The 27,502-nt window shown below is 41.1% G+C and overlaps 1 long non-coding RNA gene across 1 annotated transcript; it reads left to right on the top strand.

Annotated features, from left to right (window-relative positions):
• The first annotated feature begins 21,867 nt into the window (after window positions 1-21,867).
• LOC124192593 lies at window positions 21,868-27,408 on the top strand. The gene is made up of 4 exons (XR_006873751.1): window positions 21,868-21,950; window positions 22,116-22,217; window positions 22,421-22,629; window positions 23,442-27,408. It is a non-coding gene; the product is annotated as an uncharacterized LOC124192593 (long non-coding RNA).
• The last annotated feature ends 94 nt before the right edge of the window (window positions 27,409-27,502 follow it).

Genomic DNA, 27,502 nt, shown 5'->3' with positions numbered 1-27,502 from the left:
ATTGGCCCTGCTATGGCAATGAGATTTCTCCGCGGTTACGGGATAGACGCTAAGATTGTCAACAATAGACGGTCTCTACTCGTCTATTAACCCTTTTTAATAAAAAAACATCCAGTCGTCGGGCCGTGCGGCGGCGACGCTCCACGACGTCACTCCATTGTCCGCCGAGCCTTCAGCCTCTCCCCCCTCTATTGTCGTGGGAAATTGGCCTTCTAATTGTGGAATAGTGATATTTCAACAGCAACAGCAGTGCAGTTAGTTTGGCCTCGTCTTCTTGATTGGCCGCCATTGTTCCGTCATATCCGCCGCTTTTCCTAGCCTCCCTCCCGCCGGCGCCACCCTCTGGCACTTCCTCATTTAGCCACCCACCCACTCCCCCTCAGGAGCACTCCTCTTCTCTCTTCCAACACACAGCGGCTTGATTGAGCTCCTTGTGTCTGTCTGATAGCCTTGTCTGGTTGCGTGAGCTTCTCCCGTTCCCGCCGCTAAATGATGTGATACGTGGACGAATAGAGTCCGTGCGAGGATATATCGCGCCATCACCACCAGCCAACGAAGAGGAATAATGCGCCTTAGCGGAATACAACGGCTGATTGTGTGTTGGATTTGTTTTTTTTTAATTTTAATTGTCGAATATAAAAGATGATGACGTCATGTATCGACCGGTATCGACGGCCATCAAATGAAAGATCTACTTGATATAAAAGGCGAAATATAGTCCACAACTCGGCATCACTCGGCATTTAAAAATCACTGTTGTCAACTTATGGGTTATGGCATAGTCGTCGTATCTGTTTATGAACACTGTACCTTAATATATGCTTCATCGTTCTATCTTATTATGGATATAAGATTCACGCGATTACTTGTTTGAAACTAAATGGATACAAATTATGTTCGCCAACTAACATTGCGATAATTGTTGGTATTTATTTGAACTTTAGTACTAGTTTAATGCGAATGAATATCTTGGATGATAAGAAATGGTGTGAAATAGCCCTTTTGGAAACCTTCACTGTGATTACAATGAAGGTCGGGTGTGCCACCTAAAGTTGATGATTTCACCCACTAATCTTGACATCCATATTATTCCGATGAATTACTGAACTATGGTTTCAGAATATAAATGATTACATGAATGAGTACGTGCTGATTAAATGAAACGTACTTATACATACGTTAAACACACAGTAACAGAATAATATTGGAAATAAACAACTAATTTAGAAATGTTACAAATTGCACTTTAGTGTTCACTTAGTAAAATTCAACTTGTATGTACGCATCAATGGCCATCACAAAAGTAAAAGTCGACCGGAGAACAAATTGGCCAATACAGGATTCGTACACTAGTCTCATGAGATGAAGACATGTATGATGGGATATAATTGCTAATATAAATAGTTTTTCTTAAACAACTGCTCAGTTTGGTTTAATGAGCACTATAACTACAGAGTAGTACGAGGCGTTCCTGACTGTAAATTTCAATTGGTGTAGCGTGATCACATAATGTTAACGTCACTAGTCCATCCACGAGTCCATGCGAGGATATATCGCGCCATCACCACCAGCCAACAAAGAGGAATAATGCGCCTTGGCGGAATACAACGGCTGATTGTGTGTTGGATTTTTTTTTAATTTTCATTGTCGAATATAAAAGATGATGACGTCAGGTATCGACCGGTAATCCCGGTATAAAAGGCGAAATCTAGTCCGCAACTCGGCATTTTAAAGTCACTGTTGTCAACTTTTGGTGCAGTCGTCTTATCTGTTTATGAACACTGTACATTAATGTATGCTCGGTCGTCCTATCTTATTGTGTATGTAAGATTCACGCGATTACTTGTTTGAAACCAAATGAATACAAATAGTTTTAGTCAGTTAACGCTGCGAAAATCCATAGTTTAAATTAGAATATTCATACCCAATTTTATTGATAACAGATCAATGATGAAGAGAAATCTTCTTAATCAACCATAACAGGGGTGCGATCCCTTTCATGGTCAGATGAGTAAATGTAACCCTTACTACAATACATCTGGGTCAATTCCATGCTGTACTGAACTATCGTTTCAGAATATAAATGATTACATGAATGAATTCGTGCTGATTAACTGAAAGGTGCTCATACATACGATAAACACACATAACCAGAGTGAAATTGGAAACCGACAACCAATTTAGATATGTTACAAATTGCAATTTAGTGTTCATTTAGTAAAATTTAAGTTGTATTTACGTATTCAATGGTCATCACAAAAGTAAAAATCGACCGGAGAATAAATTTGCCAATACAGGATAGCTGGAAAGCAGGATACGACACACTTGTCTCATGAGATGGGGACCGGTATAATTGGATTATTGCAAATATAAATTGTGTTTCTGAAAAATTGTTTGGTTTGGTTTAATGAGCACTAAAACTACAGAGTAGTACGAGGCGTTCCTAATTGTATTTTTTAATTAGTGTAGCGTAATCATATAATTTATACGTCCATGGAATCGAACGTATACACCAAATGTAATAGAGAAACGTGTCCATAATATATCCATATGCAATATTTTTACTTATTCAGTGATGGTTAATTGATTCAATTGGAATACAACCATCGTAAATAGTTCGGCGTGCCAACTTCCAACTGTATAAGGAAAGAATAATTATTCGCTTGTACGGAAGATTGACGAAATAAAATTAAGAAGTGACCATGAATATAAAAAACATTACTTAACAAAATATGGTTATAGTTAAATTGGAAAAGTACTAAAAACATTATGTCATAAAGAAATATAGTACAACAAAAACGCGGCGTTGCATTGCGCTGCGGATTTTCTTATTTGCAATCAATATTCCATTTCCTCGTCAACTTTTATCGCACTTCGCAATAATCATATTACTCGATAGTATAAGATTACATTACAATTAAGGTACATTACAATTTATAAACTTCTAGTATTGATTTTATCATTTCAATTTAGATAGAGAACTGCTATGACATGTTTCAATTTGTATTTAATAAATTACCCTTAACATCGATGTATCCCAGAACGCTGGTGGAATCATTATCTGGTATAAGTCAGATTCAGATGAAACACACGTGTAATTAATGGGAGGCATGCCACGCACGGTAGTTTAGTGATTCAAATAAAAACTAAAAATAACGGTCCTATTAAAAACGCATCAATTTTTAAATGATCGACAATGTTGGATGACCCATTGCAACCGCTTTCGAGTCCTTCCAACAATTCGAAACCAAAACAACTTTCCAATTAATCGCTAGTCAATAAACTGAATTTCGTAGTTCATATATCCAAAAATTTCAATTATCCCTGTAAGAACATGATTCATTCAACACTACGCCCGTCCAAAGCAAATGCCCGATAAAGGATTGTGGCACACAGAGCCCAGCGGAATACAACAGTATAGTAGCTGGCCTAGCGGGGATTGAGTGGGTCGGCTGATGCTGTGAGATTTGGGCGAAAAAGGCCAGCGGAGAATAGTAATAAGCAATAATAAGTGTTGCGATTGTGCTGGCGTGCCGCCCCGTGTTTAGTTTTATCCGTAAGAGGGCGCGGCGGCCCTTATTGCTGGTGAGCCCCAGTAGATTTCCTCTATAGACGTCGTCGTCCTTTTGATTGCCTCTCTCTCTCTACTTACTTGCTGCTGGTTTATTCAATATATCCTCTGGTGTAGTTGCGCTGGAGACCAGAGCCGGAGATATGGGCCTTTAATGAAAGCAAACAGGGCGGCGCCTTTTATCACGGACCCATTCTATTATATCTATATCACGAGACCGACGACCCGGCAGGAGCCGAGCAGCAGCAGCCATATTGGATTGCTTTGCCCTGATGCCGCTCCTGTGTATGTGTTAATAACATCAAAGAGCTTTATAACCTCCCCTCCCAGCTCCCTATATATAGTTCCCCATCACACACACTTTTCTATTGCTTAGATCAAGAGGGAAAAGGGCAGCATCTTTCTCTCTATTATGGCCGAGTGTAGGATAGCTGTTCTTGCGGTGTTTATATAGGCCGCTCTCTCTATGGTGGTGGTTATATAATAGCGTCGGTGGGGTGGGTTGATGGGAATATGAAGAAGAAGCGAGAAGAGGGGATGTGTCTGGTTGTACACATCTAAACGAATATGGGGCCCTATATATCAGTGGAGCGGATGTCGAGCTGTGTGAATTTCGCCTCTATTATATGCCGGCCCCTCCCTGCTGCCAACACTCTCATGCGCTATGTGTATATAGTCCCGATACACCCCCTCTATATATCCGCCTTCTTATCCCGCCCTGTAACATCTGATTTGGAAAAAAAAAATAAAAAAAAAAAGACGAGAAAGCGGAAGAAAAAGAAAACGGAAGGAAGAAGAAGAAGAAACCTCGACTTGTGTTGTCATGACGACGGCCAATCGCGCGCTCCTTTTTCGAGTCCTATATAACCAGCGCCCCGTCCCGAGATCCAATCTAATCGCTTAATCTACCCCATCCCGCCCCTCTCCTTCCACTCCTTGGGTGCAGTAGCGAGGCAATGACGTGCTCAGCGTCGACGCCATCGGCAAAAAGAATAAGGCGACCGAAATAAAAAAGAGACGGATAATACAGCGCTTGCACGATGATGTTATTGAAGAAATCTTTCCATCTAATATAAGAGGGGATATAAGAAAAATCCTTTTGATAAAAACCAAATAATAACGCGCATGTCTTTCACTTTTCTTCCTTTTTTTTATTTTGCTTTTTGGTCTTTTTTTATGATTATTATTCAATTTCCAGGAGATTTAATAAATCGACTCGAACATCAACTTTGAAAACAATCAAGAATAGGCTTATTTGGGTCGTATATAGCTCCCGTGCGTGAGCGGCAAAATTTAAAAGCTAATAAACCCCCCGCTAATATAAGCGCAAGTAATATAAAGCGCAGGTTGTCAAGTCAATACCGACGTCGTATAAACCCACAACAGGATATTGGTTCATATAAAAAATTGAACGCCTAGGCGTCCTTATCCATGATTTTGAGTTGACAGCTTTAGAAAATGAGCTGTCATTACGTTTGCTTATGTAGCTACGTATATGTAGTACGTACGTATACGCGCGATGGTGTGAATTTGTTTATTTGCATATACCAACATTCAAAGGATCAAAGTATAGGGTGTGGACTGTGGTAAATATGGTGCAGAAGGCGTCGTCCTTGTTCATCACGAACCGGAGGTGTTTTCGCCTCTCATCACCGCGCCGAGTACAGCAGCAGAGGATTGACTTTTAATCAAAACGCCAGGGAACAACAAAAGACGTCGGTCGGTCGGTCGGCCGACCGTCGTTGATTATTGAATGAGGCCCCACCATCATACAGAAATATATAATATCCCGCGTCAGTGTGGAGGATAGAAAGAAAGATGGAATCTATTGAGAGAATAAGTTGCTGGGGACGAGGATTACACAGGAAACCGCAAGGACATGTATAGGCCGCTTTGGTGTTTTGTAGCCTATATGATGATATATATAAATCTAAACGCATGGGGCTGTGCGTCTGATGTGTGTGTGCTTAAGCGCCGGCCTGATGTATTTATACGATATTTATATGGCAGGCAAAAGGATGGTGATGATGATGGAGCCGACGACAAAAGGGGCCAGCCCGCTAGCGCTATATAGCAACAGCGAATAATAGCTACACACAAGAACGCGGGTCGTGTGTGTGTATATATATACGCGGGGAAATTTGAAAAGGGATTAGAAAAAAAGATGCTGCGCGCTCTTGTGTGTGTATACAAGCCGACGGGCGTTAGAGAGAGAGAAATCACTGAAAGAGAGTTTGTTATTATTATTATTCAAGAGAAGAAACTGTGTACAGTATTTCCCCAAAGTGGGTCGTGATACATGGGGCTTGACGGTGGCGGACGTGTGGCATCCTCCTCCCCTCCCAAACACACACACACCAGCCAGTCAGCGGGGTTTAATGAGCCGCAATTGCGACGATAAACGGCCGTTTAGCGCCCTCCGTGCTCCGTCGACTGGATGGGGGCCGCGTGACCTTTCCCTTCTCGTCCGTCCGTCTCTCCCCCCTTTTTTTCATTTCTGCATCACCTTCCTAAACAAATATTCTTTTGACTTGACTTTTTCTCTTTTGATATTTCCCACCCCGGTGCAGATTGTAGGGCCTTTCATCGATGACGTGATGAATATCGATGACCTTTTATTGCAACTTTGGTGCTGCATTGAACGTGGAGGAGCAGTTTGAGCTCGACTGAGCACACGGCCGACCAGGATAAGACTCCAAGATTACTAGACACAACATGGCCCTCTCCATGCGCATCCTTATTAATCCTATAGCTAAACGCTATGGGACCTTTTCAGTCCACGTGCCGAATTGTGGCGCAGTTTGCACGTCATCAACTTTTTTTTTATCCGCGATGAGATTTCCCTTTTGTTTTGCTCGCTCTCTCCGTTTCAAAGTTATTGACTTCAGGTCAAAAGGTCCATTTGCGCATTATCCACAATCATCCGTATTATATGGGACATGCGCATATATGCAGGAAAATAAGGGAAGAGTAAAACAGCGACGATGGGAAATGAATAAGCAAAGGGGGTCGTGGGAAACATCGACATTGTTGCGACTATCGCTCGGTCCATTTGCGAGTCGAAGTTGAGCCAGACACAATCATGCGCAAATCTTTTAATGGTGACATTGGCACAGATGACTGAATATGATGAGTCAGCATATATATAGTTCCTATATGGGCTATAGCTTTCTGTTATTCAATCAACACTTTTATGTTTGCCATATTTATTTCCGGCCAATCGCTGGTATCGATGCGCCGCTGCGCAGTTGGAAATGTGATTACGACAGCAGATTTTTCCTCGAGCAATAAAAAAATAAGGAAAAATAAAAATAATATGCGCTTCGGCATATAATGAATCGTGTCTATAGGGGAAAAAAAGAAGAAAAATAACATTTCAATGGGCAGCAGAATATTAATGAATTGTTATCGTCGGCTCGAGCGCGGGGCTCATGACGGCCGGGCAGCATTTTGGTTTATCGCTGTTGGCCTAATACATAGCAGTTAGTTATATAATGTCGCCTCGTTAACTGGAGCGGATTAACAACAAAAAAATAATAATAATAACCCATAGAACCGGCCGCACGGGCTCAGCGCGCCAGAGACCATTACGTCATACATAATAAAATGGAATTTGAAAAAAAAAAAAACGCTAATTAAAAAACTAATAAAAAAAAACAATTTCAAGGATCGAGGAGAAATTAAAAAACAAAACAAAAAACAGTGAGGCCAATTTAGAAACAATTGGTAAATTACAATTTGAGAACGGCATTTCATTTTTTTATTTTACCCAAATAATAAAAAAAAAAATTGGGGGCCGGTCAATCTGTGTATTATACGACAGTGCTATAACTATAACGTTTTGTTTTTATTGTTACGAGGAGGGAGCCACTAAATTGCGCCACCAAAGCGCAGCCCACATCAACTGCGACAATAACTCTGACTCGTAAAAGGGACGAAAGAAAAGAACAGACGGCAGTAGGAGCAGCAAGTTAGTGTATTATATTCATCACCCAGAGTCGTAACTTTGCGAGTCTGTATATATACGGATATATAAAGTCTTCTGCTGTTGTGCCTTAGAGCAGCCAGCAGCAGCTCTATGCGCTCAGACTCGGCAGTTCACCGTTTCGTTTTTCTTATTTGGGATGCAGGGGGGATTTTCCGATTCTATTATTTTCCAGCTTATGATATTATATTGTGGTCGTTATTTCCGTGCTGGTCTTTATATACGGCCACACGTTTTTATATACAGCTACAGCCACCGATAAACGTTATGTATACATTATGGGACTATACGATGGCTCTCTGTTATTTTATTTGAAAGAGGAGGACGATTCGTTCCATCTTGGGAGGTCAGCATTGCAATAACTCTATCATTACCGGCCACAAATATACGCCCTATCTGAATTTCAGGGGAAATTATTTTTTGTTGTCATTTTTTTCTTATAGGGATTTGATTGAAATAAATAGAATTAAAAAGACGGATAAATGAACTCCATCACACTGTCATATTGTCATCATACAAAATCAAAATATCCTAGTCCCGCGCGACGACGGGGTAGTGACGCTGTAGCCGGGACTTGGATGAATGAAAGCGGATCCTATTAGTAGAATAGATATAACTTTTATTTTGCAAGTCGTGTCAAAACGGGGTATAACTTTGATACTCAATAATTCCTATTGTGATATCTAACTAATATATTAATGTCTTGAAAACATTTTTAAATGGATATTAGTGCGATGCGTATTACGTATTGATGAAAGTCTGTCTATATACGTATACCCAAACCCCGCCAAAATATGCTTTCGAGTTTTGAGGTTATATCATTCAATATATAGCCTATAGGCATCTCATCGTCAGTTAATTTAGTTAAAATCCGCGCCGCCCACCACGGGGTGGCTGTCCTAGACTTTGATATTACTTTACCGCCTATATCTTCTTTTTCGTATAATAAAACTGTATAAATAATATAGTTATACAGGAAGCGCCGACCGCTCGTTGACTTTCCCCATCAAAGAGGCCGTAGAAATTAAAATTAATAAAATACACACAAAAAAATAATAATAAGTCGAAAGGGAATAAATTTATTGCATAAAAATAATATTATTATTACGGATCTAACAGAAGACGCAGGAGAGCGGCGGCAGCGGCGGCGGCGGCATTTGCCCGGCCCGAAACGATGATGAACTTGTCATGTGAAATTGTTATTTTATTACCTTTTACCTGCGCGCTCCAATGAATTGTTTGGGCCGTTGATTTACGGCACGGCCGCCTTCCGAAAAAGAAAGAAAGAAAAAGGGAGAAAGAAACTGTGTGGAAGAACCGCGCACAGCCGTTATAGACATATAGAGACTCTGTTTGTATGAGTATAGACATAGGCGCTGCTTTGTGTATATATAGCGGCCGAGAAATTGTTTGGGAAAACGTCCGTCCGACACGCAAAACCGACATCACGTCATCAACGACGCTCTGCGGGGAGTTTTGCGTGACGTCGGAAGAACAACATTAGAAGAAGAATAGTCGGGGCTCTATAACACATGCCGATGGATGATGGGCTGTTGTGTTATGTTTGCCGGAGAAAACGTCGAAGGCCCTCTCGGGTGAAACGATAGATCAGCAAACAAGAAAATGATTTGATGGCAGAATAATAGACGACGGCGTATGTATATACAGCCAAGCAGAAAGCACAGCAGCAGCGTCTACATTTCTAAATGGAACGTCGACACACACACAAAAAAGGGCCATCACGAGAGATAGCATCGATGCGAAACAAAAAAGAGCGCCCGACCGCGCGTTCATATCAAATATTATCTAATCTCTTTTTGTCGTCTTTTAGTTGCGTGTGTTTCAATTCGTCCGTTTTCCGCGTCCGCGGCCAACCAGCAATCGAGACTGGTTATTATACACATATATAGAACCAGAAAAAAAAATAGAAGAATTCAAACTGCTGACGGCCATCATAGCAGCAGCCCAAATTCCCTGGCCGGAGAAATAAGGAATCCCACCGTTAAGTTAGCGCGCAAGAGGCAAATTCCAATGCGAGACACCCCAGCAGTCGTTATTCCGAGAAGTCTATTATTATTTGATTTAAATTCACTAACGGCTAACGACGTCTCGACGACAATAGACAATCTGATGGCAAATAGTCAAACTATATAGATAATATAGTCTCTATTATGTCATCCGCTTCTGGTTTTTATCATTTTTAATTTGAAATAGGGCGGGCGGGGTTGGATGTTATATTAAAAGATGATGCTGCGTTAAAGCCTTGTGTTTGTCTGCGACATGTCCGCAGTAATTGGACACGCCATCATCGCCATACGGAGACGACAGATCGTGAATAATTCGAAAAATATGGTCGACATTTGCTGCTGTGGGTCCGGTTGCTACTGTTCCTGGAAGCCATCACTAATAGGCGGAGGGCGTGGTTTTTCTCGTGTATACTAAATATACTTGGTCGAATATACGTAGAGAACTATCCCCCCTAAAAAAAAGAATATAAGAAAAAAAAAACCAGCGCACACAACTATGTGTGGATAAGTTATAGCAGGGCAGGGTTTCTTTCCAAACTAAAAAAAAAAAAATAACAGAATTAAAAAAGAAAAGAAATGAGGAAGAAGAAGAAGAACCAGGAGCCAATTAGCGGACCAAGCTGCATAGTTGACGTGCGACCTGAAGATGGAGGTCGAGCATAACTCTCTTTCTCTTTTTCCCTTTGTCTTTGTCTTTGTCTTTTGCCTTTTGACAATAGTCAACTCCTTTTTAGCTTTTTCCCGGTTGGCTGCTGCTGTGCTGGATATCCTCCGAGTAGAACACAGGATAAGAGAGAGAGTCAAAAAAGGGTGCCAAATCATCAGTCAGTGTATAATGGCGGACAAATGCCGAGATGATTATTATTATCCACGTATGTGTCAGCCGGCCAACCAGCCTCTATATCCCGTCTGACGCGCTATGCGTGGCTATATTAAGGGCCCGCGACCTCATCCAGCGCCTATAAGCAAGTGCGGGATGTATATAAGAGAGACAAGACAAGTCGATTTATCAAGGTGTGCCAAGTTGTCGTCCGACATTTTTGGGGGGCTCGTTAACCAGTTAACCAAGCCAAACGGAGCCAAGCAGCAACTAGACAGACACGGCGTATATTATAATATGCCGAAAATAAGTGAAAACGGGGACGCGGAGGAGTTGACGAGTTCCAATCAATTAACACACACACGCGCATTAACAATATACCTGGGAACCCTAAAAAAGGTAAACGTCAAAAACTCCAAAACGAGTCGAATAAGAAGAAAATGAATGAAAGGGGAATAGAAGCCAGTCAGCCAAGTTGATGAGAAATCTAAAAGGGGAGAGAGAGAAAGAGATACTAATATAAGATTGACAAGCCGTCAGTCAGTTTTGTAAACGGACATCTTGATAACAGATTGTTTCCCATACAATTATTCTGCGAAGACATAGTTGCCGAGAAAGGGCAGCAATACGAAAAAGACACCCACATTTCCCCAAATATGGTTCTCGTCTCACTTCTCTTTCTATGTATACACTGCTGTACACAGACCACTATTTATCAAATCAGGCTTCAATTATTTTGTTTCATTTTTCCTCGTTTGGTGGACGCCGTTTTTCCCCGTGTCGCACAGGTAAAAAACAAGAAAAAAGTCGGAAAAAAGTGAACAATGGCAGCAGCAGCTATATGAGGCCCTTTTCTCGACGGGAGGCTAATGGATGCCTTTCAACATCGACAAGAAGAAAATAATCAAATAATAATAATAATGACATCAAAAATAGTAAGACCAATAATGAACTACACGACTTGTTCGTACACATTCGGGAATAGGCTATCAACTTTTATTTTTCCAGATTGTCATCGCGCTGCTTTATGAGCCGTTCGTGTGTTTGGATCGAGCCGGCGGATGTTTGTGACCTCCCCCACAATCGTGTAACCTTTTTTAAATGCATTGCTGAATGTCGTTTTTTTTTCTTTGAAAGAAAAAGAAGGAAAATCTATTTTTTTAAATTTCATTTTTTTTTCTCGTATAACCGGTGCTCAACAGTCGAACTTCATCAAGGCGCTATTCATTCGCGTTAGCTTACATTCTATTTATCGTTTCCTGTTGCCTTGCGCCATCGTGTGCTGTTGTGATCGGTGTGTAGAAAAATATACGCCGTTGGATTATTTATATATGGATGCCAGTTTAAATGGCGTCTGATTTGTATGTAATATTGATTAATCGTCTTGGGAGGAATGAAAACGGCTTATTCCGTGTTGATGTCATCGAAGAATTCCTTTTAGATTTTACAAGCGAAAAAAAAGAGGGAGTGTCTGTTTTCATTGTATATAGTGGGATGGGTACGATTGGACGTTAGGCCTGCCCACACTGATAAATATTTAGGCCGCCGTACATACACACACGGATGGAGAGAAGGGATTTTTTTTATAAGGAGACACAATCAAATCAACTTATAGAGGTCAAATAATTCGTGAGAACGCCTTCCTACATTGCTTATTCAACATTCTATGGAGTGAACATCAATTTAAGTAATAGCACGAAAAATACTCGATTATTTTCAATAAAAATTGATGGGCAGGGCTGTTAACAGCATCGTTACATTAATAGTCGGATCTATCATATGGGATTATATAGGAGAAGTTTCATATTCAATGAGGTTTCACGTGTGAATGTGAAGAATTGTTTAATGTGTACGATTAACTATATCAATACAATTCTCTTCAAGATGAAATGAATTGGCCATCGTTTTAGGACGTTAGCAGTAGACTCCAGATCATACAGTCTTACTCATCTATCTTATGAGCGATGAGGAACATTTGTTAATTCACCGATATTAATATGAATGATTAGCTATCTAAGTATTAGACATTGTATACAAACTGAATTGCGAAAACATCATACTGAAACTTACAATATTCGTTAACAATTCTTCGGGAAAATGATATTTATCCACTCTACTTGACGCAAATAGCAATGCCCAACAATGTTCACGACGCGCAATCGGATAACACGTAATGAAAAAAAAAATACCGCTACGATTTGGAATAAAAATGAAATGTTCAGTCAAACGGAAAGGGTGCATAATCACTATTGTATGAGACTGTGGGTGGTACTTTGCGTAAATAAACGGCAGGAAATTGTTTTTTACTATTTTTGTGCACTAACCTCACACATTTTCTCTTTAAAGAGAGTGAACATTAAACAGACAGTTTCCATCTAGACCATTTAATATGTAAATATGTTTTTTAAAGGAATACAGACTTTACCCTGTAGAACTAAAAGTATCTGCAAAATCAAGGTCGTTTAATTTCAAATACAATTTATATTCTGGAAGTATTTCCAGTTAAGATATTCTGTCGTTGTCATTGGGAATTAGAAACCAAAAAAAGATCATTACAACATTAATGAAATAATTCTTCGTTCATGATTCCCATCTAACGGATGACTTAATAAATCAATGTAAATGCATCCAAATTATGTTGATCAACATTTGAATGAGACGGTTGGCGTCAATATCATCTATAATAGATATTGTTAATAACTAAGTCTGTGCCCAAACCATTAATAAACAACATTCATCGAAGATGGTTACAAACTCAAACAATGCTCGCTACTCAGAATTCTATTTATAGGATTGGGAGATTTAAAAATCCAGTTGGACCAGTGCACTCAGATGGTTGTTCGGTTTTGTTTTGTTATTTCGAACAGAGGCACAATCGAGTCAACTTACAGAGGTCATGTAATTCGTTATTAGAACGCTTTCCTACATTGCACATTCAACATTTTGCGGAGTGAACATCAATCAAGCCATAATCACGAGATAGATTTGGTTATTTACTCGTACATCGATGAACAGGTTTACAAACAGCGACGTAACTATAACAACCGGATTTACACATAAGAATCAAAATTGATAGGATTTATATTAAATGAAATTTAATTTTTACATTAGCTGAATTTTCAGTGCGATTCCCTGTGGCAGGTAACTTGATATTTACGCTCGGTTTCGGTTAATGACTTAGACCGTTACACAAAGCAAGCAAGCAAAGCTGTTTCCTTGCAGCTGCAGACAGGGTATCGCAAGTCACAAAAAATGAAAAGAATAAACCAATTAAGTATCAGACGTTGTCCACAAGCTAAATTGCGAAAATGTCATACTGTAGCTTGTAAAATTCGTTAACATTTCCTCAGGAAAATTGTTTATGGGTACTCCACTTGACGCCAATAAGAGTGCCCCACAATGCTCACGAAACATAATCGAATATAAACATGTGATGAAGAAAAAATTCCCGCCACACTGATAAATATTTAGGTACAAACACGAACGGAGATAAAGAGATTGGTTATATTTATACGGACACCTCATCGAATCAACTTACAGAGGTCAAATAATTCATTAGAACGCCTCTCAACATTGCACATTCATTATTCTGTGAAGTGAACATCAATCTAGCCAATATCACGAAACACACTTGACGATTTTAACTAGAATTGATGGACTGGTCCGCAAATTGCAACGTTATGTTGACAGTCAGATTTACTGATTGTGATCAATTAAAATAAGGCTCATAACTAAAACATTTTCATTTAATTTATTCAAGCGATTCATATAATTAGTTGTGGTTGAATGATGATAACATGACGCTATAACACATTAGTTAATCAACTCAGTGTTGAGAACTTATCGTCACACTCATCTTGGAAATCATTTTCAACTACTCAGATAATTGCAAGTCTAATAAAAGAAAAAATTTAGCTATCTATAAATTTTATAACGTTTACAAGCTGTATTGCGAAAATGTCATACTGTAACTTATAAAATGTGTTAACAATTCCTCGGGAAAATTGTATTTACCCACACCACTTAAAGCCAATAGAAGTGCCCAACAATGTTCACGACACGAAATCGAATATTAACACGTGATGTACAAAAAAAAGGTTCCCGCTACTATTTAGAATACATTAAATCGATTTCGGTCAAACCGAAAGGGAGAATTGTCGCTGTACAGCCTTTAGTGAAGATAGTATTACTATGCATAATACAACGACGGATGATTGCTTTTACCATTATTGCGCACTAAACTGACGAATTTTTGCTTGGTTGAGAGTGAACTATATACAGTCATTTTAGATTGATGCTAATCAGTACGTGAATTGGTTAATTTGCATGAATATAGACCTTTCCCTATAGAATGAAATGGAGCTGAAACATCACGATTATTTAGTTTCATTCATTATTTATATTCTGGAAGCAATCCCAGTTCTATATCTTGTTGCGTTCGTCAGATTTTAATCAAACGCACAACATCATCTTGGCAAAGTAGATGTTGTGTAGTAAGCTAGGTTGTTATTGCTTCCCCTTTAGTTATCTGACGAATCTCACAACTGAAATATAAAAATAATTACATTCTCAATAAATCATCCCTAGTCGATAAAGGATTGATAGTGTCAATTCCCATCAACATACAAAAGGTAATGAGTGAAGACTCTTTCTTGTCGATCGTTACACAACATTCATTAAAGAAAGTATCATCAACGAATATTGTTCGTTAGTCACAATTCCTTTATATAAGATGGGACGAGCGATTAATTCAATTGGGCCATTGAACTCGCGTGCTTTTATAATTTGTTTCTATTCCCAAAATAAAAGAGGGGTTATCTGCTGTGTGGTGTTTCTCTCATTCCCATCAATAACCCATTCATTCGCCATTAACTTAGCTTGCCGATGTTGCTCATACTTGATTTATTTCCTTCCAAATCTGAAAAGTTGCGTGATAAGGACACGAACACCAACTGAATTATTGGTTATATTTTTATAGCTCTGATACGGGTCTACTGTGTGATGTAATAGTGCTGACACAACAAGTTAACAGCGACGACAACACAATTCGAATGAAATGGAAAGGAAAATCAGCCTGCTGGCGTAATTAGAGGTGATTCATTCGGTCCCAGTATGTGATAAATGGCCTATCACTACACGTTTGAGTCGATGTGCACACGTATATACCGCAGCAGTTGATGGTTAAAAAAATCTGAAACATCATTCCACTCGATCGTGCTGGAAGCCCAAAGAGGAAGAAAAACAGGTAAGAGCTCGGCTGCTATACGCCAGCCATGTCTTTATACAAGACCAAAAGTCAGTTCAATATTTCCATACGGTGCGCCATGATTTATGGCACCATTGAAAAGTCTCACGCATATCATTATCGATCGTGATCATTATTATATAAACCGCCCGCCTATATCTCCTACGTTCTTTATATATATACCTTACATAAACATCTCGTCATTGGGGGCGCCTTTTCACGAATCAAATCATCATCCCCGTCTCTCTTGTTATTCGATTGCTTTGTGTTGAACGTATGCGCCTAATGATTGAATACTACGTGAATTTCAAGGTTGGAAAGACGAGGGCCGCAGAGGAGCAGCTGCTGGCGTGCTGGCCTATTGAACGCGCTGGCCGATTGATGGGGGGCTGACGTCACAAAACATTACACGCCAGCCCGGCAAAATGTTGTTTTTTGATTGTGGGCCGGAGAGAGAGAAGAGAAGAAAAAAAAAGGGTCTCACAATGGCGTTTTAATTAACACGTATAACAGCAACGTGTTACACGCCTTGACAGGCAAGCCAATAGAGCGAGTGGCTGTGTGTGATTCAAAAGAGGTGGATGTATATTATTCTATAAAAGGAGGAATCTAACACACACAGTCAGCCAGCCAGAGCATATATATATAGGATGGGAACCAGGAGGGAGAGAGAATAAGGAAAAGAGAAAGAGGGAGAGAGAAAATGTTTCAATCGGGGCCACGTCAAACGGTCGAGCGAACGCGCGGCGCAGTCCGGGGAAGTTATAAATATACGACGACGACGATGACGAGCGGATATTAATTAAGTTGTTTCTGTTGCTGCACAGCCAGTTAGTACTATATACAACACACACACAGTGTGGAGAGAGAGAGACAGACATTGTTGTATGGCGCTGGAGCTGCTGCTGCTGCTGCTGGGGTGAGAAGGCGAAAACCTTGGCTGCTGTTTGCACCTCCCATTTGTGACTGGTGACAAGTTTGGCTGAAATGCTGGGCCAGCAGAGGAGCGACGGGCGACGGAAAGATAAAGAAGGAGCGATCAAACGTGACCTGAGAACAGCGACGCTCAATCACGAGCCATCAGCTGTCACTCCCAATTGAGTCGACACACAGCAGCACTGGCTGGCTATAGGAAAAACAATCAAGCAGCGAGTCTCAATTTAATGATAACCAGTTTAGATTCTCTTATTATTATTCTATCTCCTTATTTGTTCGACATAAACAGCGTAGTTTGTTGCCAGTGTTCCTGGTATATGTATATACAGAGACGTATAACTAGCGACCAGCGCAAGGCCATCGGGAGCTGCAAACTGCAGCAGCAGCACAACCAAAATTGTCTTAGCTGATTGGAATATTTAAAAAAACGAGTTGACTAGTTGGTCAGACACAGCAGCCCCCGCCCTTGATAAAAGAGTCGACTCATTTTCACGCTGGCTGTTTTACATTATTATAGTCGGTTACATTCTCTGTGTGGCTGTGCTGGGGGGTCGACAGTTTTCAACCCATCCAGCGGATGTGTCCAACTACACATCGACTTGTAATACGGTCGAATGACGACGACGCAGTTTCTATGTATAAAGACACACATAAGGCTCTCACTAATGAGCGGGCCCTATCTATATAGCCCAGCAGCGATGCATACATCTATATCTGTCTTCCTGGAAACTGCCTTGCTGATAGACTTTGGTCAAAATATTTGACTGAACTCCTGCTGCTAGCTGCTGGCCCCCCCTCCTTCGAGTTATATTCCGGGTGGTGGGAGTGGTACACGGAAGCCAATTAAGGAAAGCAAACTGAGACTCGTGTCTCTCTCCGAGTCGTTGGACCAGGAAACGAGCGCCAGGCCAACACACAAGAGGAAAAAGATGTGTGGAATAATATATAAGAAATCTATAAGAATCTGAGAGGACGGACGGATATTGTAACTTTTTGACTGTTGTGGGTGCTAAAGACATGTCTCTTATATGTTGCGCATACCTCTGCCGGAGCAACTATAGTCTCTCATTTTCCACTAAAGCAAACATGCACTTACTACAAAGCTGTAAATGGACTAAGCCTATATCTCTCTCTTAGTGATGGTATAGGCCTGTCATAATGAGACCTAATGGAGGGGTAGGCCAGCAGGCCCCATCAGCCCTATATATACACAGCATGTGTGCGCTAATGGGGGCACCGTCTCCTCCCGTCAAATATGCGCCCGGCGCAGAGAAAAAAAACTCCCATCGAAGAGATGAAGTTGCTGCTGGGCTGTCAGTTATTTCTTCAGCAGCGGGAGATTCTTTAGGCCCCGCGCAACACACAGGGAAAAATGTTGAGCATTTCCCGAAAAATATATAATTTATTATCACCGGAGCTGCGTCACTGTTACACAACATCCGAATAGTTTTTACCATCTCTTTCTAAAAAAAAAAAACTATTCGTGATTTTTTACACGCGGGGCCTAAAATGTTATGTGGAATGCAAACAAGTCAGCGTCGAACCTTTCTTCTTTTAACACTTGTGACACTTCCGACCCCAATCAATAACCTCATTTTCCCTTTTTTTTTCCTCTCTCTCTCTATTTTCTTGCTGTGTGTTGCTTATATTGCTTGGCCCCATCCCTTCTTTGTGGCCGGCTCATTACCGTAGAGACAGCAAGGGGACGAAAAAAAAAGTGGAGCTGTATAATAATTCAATTGACAAAACATTGTATCCCAGCCACCACCGAAAGCAGCAGTTAAATATACAGAATAGAGGAGGACTATATCTTATTCTTTTTGGCTGATGGGACTAGGGAAAAAGGATTATGGGTGAAAAGAGAGCCAGCGCACGATGGGGACCATGGGACATGGCGGTGGGAGGAGATCGGCGGGCGCCAGGAGACGGACAAATGTGTCCGACTAGGCCCAACCCCGGCGCCATTCATCAACGGAAACCTCAGCAGCATCCACCCGCAATATACTTCACAGGCCTTTTGGCATTGTTAACATATATATTCGATTCATGTATAATGCGCAAATAATTAATTGGGCGACATTTTTCATTCTGGTGTCGACTGATATGGCCATAGTAACGAGGTCGGTACGAGAAATCGCTTCGACGAAATATCCAAAACGAAAGCGAAACCAATACGGTGAACGTGCGTCCGTGTGCAACTTGTTTATACCGAGAATTCTCTGGAAAAAAAATAAGAATTCGGTCAGCAAACGGAAAAAAACGTGAAGATAATTATAATATCGAACGATATGTATTTATTATTGACGTCTAACGATCTACGCACATCACAGACGCGGATGAGAGTCAGCAAGAGCAGATGCTGCTGTGCTGGCTCAGCCCCCAGCCAATATAATTACATGCGTGCAATCTCGAAACTGATATTATAGAGCGCCAACACTTTTCTGGAATATAATTCATATAAGTTTTGGCCGGAGAAGCGACGACGCAAGCGCTTCGTGATGACGTTTCCTGGAAACGAGACGAAACGTTTTAATCTGGTTCCGCCCCGATGGGAAATAACGAACAAGTCCCACCAACATCTCATCTCTCATCAGTTTGAGTCTCCTCTTGTTTCACTCGATCGCCAACACATTTCTATAAGGGCTAGCTGCTTTGGTTGTTGTGTGTACATCTATCTGTTGTAAATACACGATTATCCATTTATCCATTTGAGCAGAAACCAGTTGACCCCCGTGACACAAAGGGCACCGAGTATGCAAGCACATAGGGACACTACATTTACTTGCCTGTGTGTGTTATTGATTGCGTCCGTCTCGGGTCGGGTGATGATTTTATTTTTTGATTTCTCTCTTATATGTTTCCCCTTTAGCGCGCCAGCAGCATTGCCCTCAATTACCCAAGGCTATCGCTCCACTATATAAGTTGATGCTATGCTCATCATACGGGGGTATAAGGGGGTCACGGGTCCCGTCCCAGACATCACACATTTTTATACATGCATATATACTCGCGCTCGTTCATCATCTCGCCGCAACCAGACACGAGTTTGACCGGACCGCGCTTATATATTTCTTTTTTACTAACTAAATAACATTTATTTATAAACGCGCAGCGCTATATATGCTATGCTGTGATGATTGGGAGAAGATGAAAGTTGTTTTTTTTTTCTTTTTTTTTATCAGGGGATTTAATATTATTATTATTATTTAGTGCCAACGTCGTATTATGTGTGGCGCTATCTCGCCACGGTCCCGCGACTCCGTGTGAGGACGCGTCTTATTGACGGAGAAATCCAATCCTTTTATTTTTAATCTCTTCTTCTTCTTCTTCTACTCTCCCCCCAGCATGCAGCACACACAGAAATGCTAACTGCTTCAGTGTGCGCGATGAGCTTCCCTTATTCCCCCTGGAAAAAAGAAAAGCTCAACATATACAATGTAATGTGGTCTTCGCTAGCTAGCTACCCACCCTCAAATGGGATCCACATCTTTTTTATTGACGATAAAATTTTAGATTACTTTTTTTTTCTCAGAATTATAATTTGACCCGGATGCCTGACCTGTTGGTTCTATTAGCTGCATTGTATAAGGATCGCAGTATATGCACAGCTCTAATATCTCTCCAGACGAGAAAATCTTATTTGATTAATTAACCAACAGACTGATGAAATTAAATTTTCAAATTGCAGTTGACGATAGTCCCTTATGTTTTAATAACACAACATGTATGGCCTAATCAGCAGCTAGCGTATAGTATGAGGAATATAAGAAAATAAAGAAATCAAACTAGTTCTCTCTTGTTTTGTGTGTGTGTGTGTGTTCAATGTTCAACAGGAAACAGGATCGGGCCAGTGGCTGCTGGTGTTTGTGTCTTATACGTTTTCATGTTTGATGATGCGATATTAAATATACCTCCCAAACGGCAGCACGCATACTGGCATATAGGCATGTCGTTCTTCTATATACTATACATGTGTGTGTGTGTATATAATAAGCTGCAATGTGTTTATCATTTTCCCCCCGTATAATCTATCAAGCCCCTTTAGATATTGATAACCTTTTACGGGCGTGCTGGATACGAGGAAAACTATCTCCCCGCTCTCCACGCACTTATTGCCCTATATGCTGGCTGATGTATAATTGGTCTAGCGCTGCGTATATTTACATGCGCCTAAGCTGATAATTTTTATGACCAACTTTTCATAGAAAAAAATCCGATCCGGCCATCCTCTGTCGTCAACAAACTTTTTTTTAAATCCCGTCCTCGTGCTGCGATCGTTCCCTATAGACATGTAGACAGAGATAACATTTTATTAAGATGGTATCAATTGCCCTGTATAGGAGCTGTACAGCCACAGACGGTTCCACACATAGTTATGGCGTGTTTGTCTATGGATGTGTGTGCGCTCGTGACTTCTTCTTCTTCTTGGTCGCCTCCACATAAATCTGGGCTCGCCCACACCGCCCCTTTGACACGCAGTCGATTTATTCGGACCTGCTCTTGCTGGTTCTTGACACCCCCCAAAAAAGTGTCCCAACATCACCCACCAGTTACACACACACTGGTCTAATAAGGAACGAGAGGCGAAAGTCAGAAAGTTTTTGCAAGACGAGCGCGTTTGGGCAACGTACATAATTTATACATGCGACTTGGTGGTTTTTGGACCCCCAGCGAGTAAAAAGATCGACAGACTTTGTTCGGTGTCATTTTACTAACGTTTGTTTAACCAATTCCATCAGCTATCTCGGTCGTCTGAGAGTTAACCCAACAAAAAAAAAAAAAAAAAAACCGAACTGGACCCCCTACTGAAAATCTCTAATAAATATAGAACGCACTAGGCTATATAATACGACTCTTGGCTGCTGCTGCTGCGGTCCTATAATCGAGAGACCCGACCCAGACCTATACAAAGTCCAAAAGTCCAAATGTCAGAGTTTATATACTCAGAGTCTCAATATGGAGGTTCATTCCGTCTCTGCCATTGAGAATAATCATTATTCCCTCTTGGCTTCCCAAGAGGGCCCTGAAGGATTTTATATTTTAACTGTTTCGGTCTAAAAGCAATTATAATATCTGAGGGTTTCGTGCAAATTATTTGTTAAGGGGGCTCAGTGTAATTTGATGAGACGAAATAAATTAAATATTAAAATAATGCGACTGAGAAAACCGCTTTATCTTTTATGAACCGTTTGAATTTAGGCGGGAGTATCGATTTTAGATCATTTCTATCGATATTTAGGCATAGCTAATTAATTAGACCGATTAGTGTCGTCTGCTGTTAAAATTCCAAAAGCGTGGTCGTCGCGAGAATTCATGGTCGATTCTCTCTATGGATTCCTTTTATACACACTCCTTCCTATTTACAGGTAAATAAAACTATAATACAATAGAATGATAATGGGAGCTCTTATAGAAGAGAAACCTGTTTGAAAATTGTGAGATTAGTTTCTGGCTAATAGCATTTATTACGTAAGCTCACTGCTGGTGATGCTTGGCAGTATGTTTGCTCTACAATCTTTACCTTTGTACAGATTCAAGGCCTGAGCCAGCCACAATTACTACAAGATATGCCAGTTTCTGCTTGTGGTGGTGGATTGGCCTGTCGTCAGCAACAATCTCATCTCATCACTTGGGTAATGTTTTTCGTAACTTTTGTTAACCTGTTACCTGCTAGGTATTTGAATGATGTGCGAGTTGCATAAGTGTATTGCATGGAAAACTGAAATTCTCCTGTTAATTTATAATTTTGGTTTACTCGCTGTCTCCATTTCAACTTTTTCTGACTTTGGTTCTGCAGATATTTTTCGTAACCCTTTTCTTTTAATTTTTTATTTAGATAAACATCATCCCACTTGATTGGATAACCTACCTATGGCCGAGCTACGGATCTCCTTTTCCCCTTTCTTTCAATGTCCTCGTGTACGCCCATGCGAGTGTGGGTGTATTCACGAGGACACCCTTTTCCCTATCCTTCCTGGTGTTGGATTCAACTTTTCAGCGGATGGAATACGTGTGGAAGCCTGGCTGCATTTCCCAGGCTTAAAGGTAGGAAACCCAAATCTCTATCCTTCTTTTCTTACTATTGAACGGCGTTGATTCTAAATCGTTGCACAGTACCAAGTACCATTATTCCTGAGCTATAGGTCGTTGACAGGAATTGTTTTCTCTTGCCCTTTTTGTTTTACTCAGTTAGAGATCATTCAAAAACTCATTTGTAGATCGACTGCAGATCAGGCTTGTTTTGTTTTTTTTCCCTCGCAACTTTTTCTGTGAGTCAACAATCAAATTAAAAAAAAAAAAATATTTGATCACTTGAAGCAAAGTGCAGCTAGACAACTTTTTGACCAAGAGGGACGCACAGCAGGATCATCTCCGGTGTCTTGTGGCGATCCTCTTTTTTTTTCAGGCCTTCTTTTTTTTTGTTCTACTCACATGTGGATGTAACTATGCGGATGCATCCGATCTTTATTTATTACACATCAGCCCAAAGATGAATGAATGAGAGGGGAAGACAGAAAGAGCGGACGGACATGTGTATATTCAGATGACAGTGTCTCTCTTGTATATACTTTTACGCAATAATAGATGGATAGTTTAGTTATAGAGTTAGAAACGCTTGTTCGGTGGCCCGTAACGCCTTGGCCTAATATTTACAATGTGGCAGGGCCTCGCTAGATGATTTTTTCTCCTTTTTTTCTTAACGAGGGAATCTCTTAACACGTGTTATCCGCTCTATGTGGCACTTGCCTGCTGTGTGTGTTTAGGTTAAACATATGTTTTTTCTTCTCTCTCATCGTCGCGAAGGGTTAAAACAGAAAAGAAAAATCTTTTTTTTTCTTTTCTCGTTTGCTGCCCAGGGTATGAGAGGAGATGAGAGTGTAATTTCTCCGGCCTGGCGCCATAGCACACGGAAATGAGTGGGCTGCTGAGAATGGGGCGGAACGACGACGACGTTTCTTTTTTCTTTTTTTAAATTTTCTTTTCACCAAGGGGTTTGTGTGTTGTTGTTAAAAGAAAAATTCATCTTCTCCTAATTCCCTTGTTCTGTGTTCCAAGTTGTCCTCTTCATCTTTTCTGGCTGTTTAAAGATGAGAAACTCGCTGGTTTTTGGAGGTGTCAAATGGCAATCAATTATCTTTTTTTTCCTCTCCCCAGTCTCTTTTTGCTTATATTCTCTCTCCATATCCTTTGGGCCATCAATGCCGTGTATATATATACGTCAACGTTGTTCTTGCTGGGCGCCCCGGAGAAATAAGAAAATGATTGATGAGGTCGTATATATATATCTCTACATTTTTACGACTCTGGCGACTTCCGATTCTCTTTTTCTCTCTCTCACCACCACATAGAAGGAAGATGAGTCTAATATCTGTCCTATCTGTCCCATCCCTCTCTCGTCAAATGAATGAATGGGCCTGATGTATTGATCGGTCCCGTGAGTTTTTGATTTCTCCTAACCGCAGCAGCAGCAGCATCTTTCCCCCCTCTCTCTTTCATATCACATTCGGTGATATGTGTCTTGTGCTGGTCCTCTTTTTAATAGCCGGTCACAAAGGCCCCACTGGAGTCTATACAGAAAGGGGAGGAGTCGGGTCAAAGTCATCGATGCGCATCTATTGCGCTGGGAGAAGAAGTAGAAGAGAAAAAGGGGATAAAGATATAAGTGGTAGTCCCTCCGGTGTTGGTTGTGCCGAGAGGAAAAGACTGCAGGGTTGATTGCTGTATAGTATATCCTCTCTTGAATATATTTGGGCTGGCTGCTGGACTGTTGTTGCTGCTGCCGGGGTGCGATGTTCATCTTTTTACAGCGACCCCGCCCGTTATATATACATCGCTGTATGGGAGCTATAGCTAGAAACGTCTAATAAGGATACACATCTGCGTGTGTGTGTGTATCCATATGGATGTATAGATAGCCCATACATATATCGCTTCTGTTTGACCGCGCCCATATTCTGACTTTTCCGATGACTTGACTGAGATATCTCCGAGTTTCTCGGCTACACACACACACAGCAACTTGACCACTGTCTGTGTGTTCTGGAGCCCCCCTTTGCTGCTGCTGGGTCCCCATTGCACTTTCTCCCAGAAGACCCAGTAGCGCTAGCTAGCCTCTCCATCGAGTCGTTCCTTATAATATCCGTTTTTCTCTTCTTTTTTTCCTTTTATTTTTTGAGAGTTCCAAGATTGTAGAAGATTGATCTCCAGAGAGTCATCGGCGGAGAGAGCGGTTAAATCAAGTGCACAGTATTGAGATAAACGAACGGCTGATGTGGGGAGGCAAAAGGTCAAATGGATTTCAAGGAAAAAAATATAAGGGAATATACAGAATTGGCCCATTCATCAACTGGCCAGCCAGCAGCGGTTATTACGATCTATAAAAAGGGGGGACCCGTCAAATAAATTGGTTTGGAATTCCTCCAAGACTTTTTTGTTTTATTTTTTTTCCTTTTTTTGTTGATCGTCCATACTCGGCCGCATTGGGAGAATTAAATAAGGGGGTCACGTGAGATTGTTATAATTAGTCGGCTGACATCATCAGCGCATGTAGATTTACGAGCGGGGGGCTTCAAACAGCATTCGAAAGTGCGCACACATGCTGCAACTGGGCGCAAATGATGCCAGTCGTTGATTAACTCCCTGCTGATTTAATCGGCGCCCGTTTCTTGGAATTATCAGATGAAAAAAGAAAAAACAAAAATAAAGGGGGGAAAGAAATTTGGTGAAAATTTGGGAAAACAAATCGACGGGAGATACGGCTGGTGTCTATAGAGCTGCGAGATTTTGGTTGAGTTTATTGCGAGACAGTAATAACGCCACTCCCTTATCGTGTTGGCTGCCTCTCAGCTGTGGCTCCTATACTAATATACGAATGACTTTTGAAATTGATTAGCATTCGAACGGGACGACACACGCATTGCTCGCTCCCAATTGAGTCCTACTCACGTTGCACGCCACATGAGACTCTATACGTAAAGGGGGGAGAAGAAAGAAGAAGAAGAATAACGGCACCCACCGAACAAAATTACTGGCAGCTCGAGTCACTTTGTCGTTATCAATGAAGTTTCACGTTTCACTGTTGCGACTCTACAGAACAAAAAAATAAGGAGCTGCGTGTCCGGTTCTGTTTTTTTTCTTTCCTTATTTTGGAAAGATATACTCGTTTTTCTCTCTCTCTCTTGTTGTGTTACTATACTTTAAAGTTTTTGTCAACTCGTTTGTTTTTCTTTTTCTCCTGATCTGATGCGACCCGACAGCAAATCCATTCCCAAAAAAGAAAAGGGCGCGTACAAACAGCACCTTATGCTGTTTGGTTATGACTCTCTTTTCTCGTTCGTCCATTAGGAACCAACGCGGTTGGGATACTGCCCAGCAAAGAAGGGCTGCGCTGGGCGACTGTTATAAGAGAGCCATCAGTGTCGGAGCACACACACGGTCCGGCTGTGTGTTATTATTATAAGTTAGAAATTGGGAATGTAGACTAGGAAAAGGGAGCCCCTTGTGTGTAGTATATCCATTAGCTATAGGCATTTGAGTTATAGGTGGCCAGGCAGTCAGGCCCGGCTCGGTTGGTGGATATCCAACACTTGGACGAATTTCTCGTCACCGTCCGCTTCAATGTTCTTCCCGCCGCCACCTCCCGCGCTCATCATTAGTTACCGTATACCGCAGATGGGGCTCGTTATGAGTGCCGCTCGGTTTTGTCCCTCGGTCGGGCCGTGGTCGCAATGTAATATCGAAAAACGATGGGGGGAAAAAATAAAAGGAAGGTTGCGCTCGCCATGCATGGGGGGTTATTATGCGCAGTACATTATGGAAAAATACTTATGACTTGAGGGTGAGAGTGTCAAAAAATAAAGGGGGACCTCTCTTTCACTTTGGTTTTTTGATCATTAGTCAAATGGCAAAACGGCATGAGCGCAAATAGAGAGGCGAAACAGACCTAATCGCTTTTCCCACACTATAGACTCCAAATGTTGGGTAATGGCTACTTCACCACAGGCGAAACAATCAGTGTAAAATACTAGGGCAAAGTCTACTTTTTCTTTTTCTTTACGAGTTCCCATATAAACCAATCAACTGCATTCCTCAATCGATTCCGGCGGAAAGATTCGCTCCAGCCTCAATTCAGAGCCACACCTTATCAATATAATATCACCACCGTGTATACAGTCGGTCACAATGCCGAGTCACACATAACGAAAATATTTCTGTATATTCTCGTATAGAAATCAAATCCCAAAATATGTTTTTCTTCTCCCCCCCTTGTAAAAAAAAATTGAATTGAAAATTGAATTGGGCGCGGATCGACAATGTGGAGGAATTCGGGGAATCCGCGTCCATATTTCTCCAATGTGGCCAGCGTGTGTGTACGTCTATTTTTCAATGAAGAGTCTTCGCAGCTGTGATATGGAAAGAGGAGGAGTTAGTCAAGTCAATAGGTCGCCTACAATGTAACGATAGCCAAAACCGCTTTGCACTTTTATTCCCCTCCGAAAAAAAAAAATGTACAACCGTATACAACATAAACTACATACACACACAGCCATACATGGTCTGAGCATGGAGAGAGTGAAGTGGTTGAAAGAGAGGAATACACAAAAAAAGTAAAATCAGACCGAGATGTTAAAGAAGCCATTCGTTCTGGATACCTGACAATCAATGGAGCGTCCCCGAATAGGTCCCTCTGTCTGTGTTCAAAAAGGTGAATGAACACAGGGCTGAAGATTGTTGGGTTCCCTGCATTATGTGAATGTATACAAGGACCCAAAGTCTCTCTGTTGTGAAGACAAGAAAAGAAGAAGAAAAGGGGGGAGGAAAATGTCTACGGTTTTCTTTTTTTTTTTTTTTCCCCCCTTTCCTTCATCCGCGTGTTATAATGGATTTCGTATGCACGCGCGCAGCATGATCTCCCCAA

The sequence above is a fragment of the Daphnia pulex genome, chromosome 4 (genome assembly GCF_021134715.1).
Source record: "Daphnia pulex isolate KAP4 chromosome 4, ASM2113471v1".
Taxonomy (NCBI): Eukaryota; Metazoa; Arthropoda; class Branchiopoda; order Diplostraca; family Daphniidae; genus Daphnia; species Daphnia pulex.
This window is presented reverse-complemented; position numbering and strand designations above follow the sequence as displayed.